The sequence below is a fragment of the Galeopterus variegatus genome, unplaced genomic scaffold (assembly GCF_000696425.1).
Source record: "Galeopterus variegatus unplaced genomic scaffold, G_variegatus-3.0.2 Scaffold3940, whole genome shotgun sequence".
NCBI classification, from domain to species: Eukaryota; Metazoa; Chordata; class Mammalia; order Dermoptera; family Cynocephalidae; genus Galeopterus; species Galeopterus variegatus.
The window spans coordinates 36,630-37,544 of record NW_007730051.1 but is presented as its reverse complement, the minus strand read 5'-3'; the positions used below and the strand labels follow the sequence as shown (position 1 = coordinate 37,544).

Here is a 915-nt window from a genome sequence, read left to right as displayed (position 1 = left end):
AAATTACTTATATTTTATTTCTTTGTATTACAGTTAAGATATTATATTGATATTTTTCTTTCATAAAGCCTGTGTATAGATAAGTTGTGTTATCTAAATTTCATTTCAAGATCTTATAAAGAGGGCATCAAATCTGCTAGGCTTGAGATCCACTGCTTAAGTGGTGTTCTTCGTCTAGGGAAATCTCTCATGATGAGTACATGTACCCTGGAGTCTTTCTCTGTCTTCACTTTTAGGAACCACCTTACTACTACAACTCTCCGACCTGGAAATTCTCTCCTAGAGCTGGGTATATTTCACTACATGCCTTTATCAAAGAGAGTCTGAATGCTGATGGGTCTTTTCTGCCTATCTTTTCTGGTGTGTTTAGAGTATTTTAATGTGCTACCATCTGTGTTTCTATAGGTTCTTAACACAGATAGTAGTCAGATAAATATATAGGTATGAGATTTAAGACTGTTAACTTATTAATAGATAAGTCATTAAGTCATTGATGAAGTTATTCTAATAATATAAATGAAAATGCATAAATGAATAATACAGTCAGGTGACAAAATGTCTTTGTCATCTTTTCAGGGAAACATGATAAGTGTAATTCTTCAAGTTTGAAAATCCATATATGTTCTATCATCCCCCTCTTTTCCTTTAGGGACTTTGAGCTTTATTTTAAAGTAAGCTTATGCTCTTAGAACATATCCACTGATGGTTTCTATCCCAAGGCAAATCTTCTGTATTCAAAGTGTGAATGAAACTCTCATTAAAGGTTAGCACATAAAAAGAAATTGGACATTTTGCAGAACCACGCCCCACCAAGCACCCCCCCCCCACCACCACCACCAATTGCACACACAACAAGAGCAGGAAAGAGAAAAGTGTTTAGCTTTTTTATTTTTCTAAATCAAAAGAAGAGAGGAA

The 915-nt window shown here is 34.4% G+C and overlaps 1 protein-coding gene across 1 annotated transcript in view; it reads left to right on the top strand.

The window, feature by feature from the left end:
- Positions 1-915, top strand: part of LOC103601927 (small conductance calcium-activated potassium channel protein 2) — a gene marked incomplete at its 3' end in the record, with an annotated part of 121,803 nt that overhangs the window by 100,915 nt on the left and 19,973 nt on the right. The gene's annotated exons all lie outside the window — the stretch shown is intronic.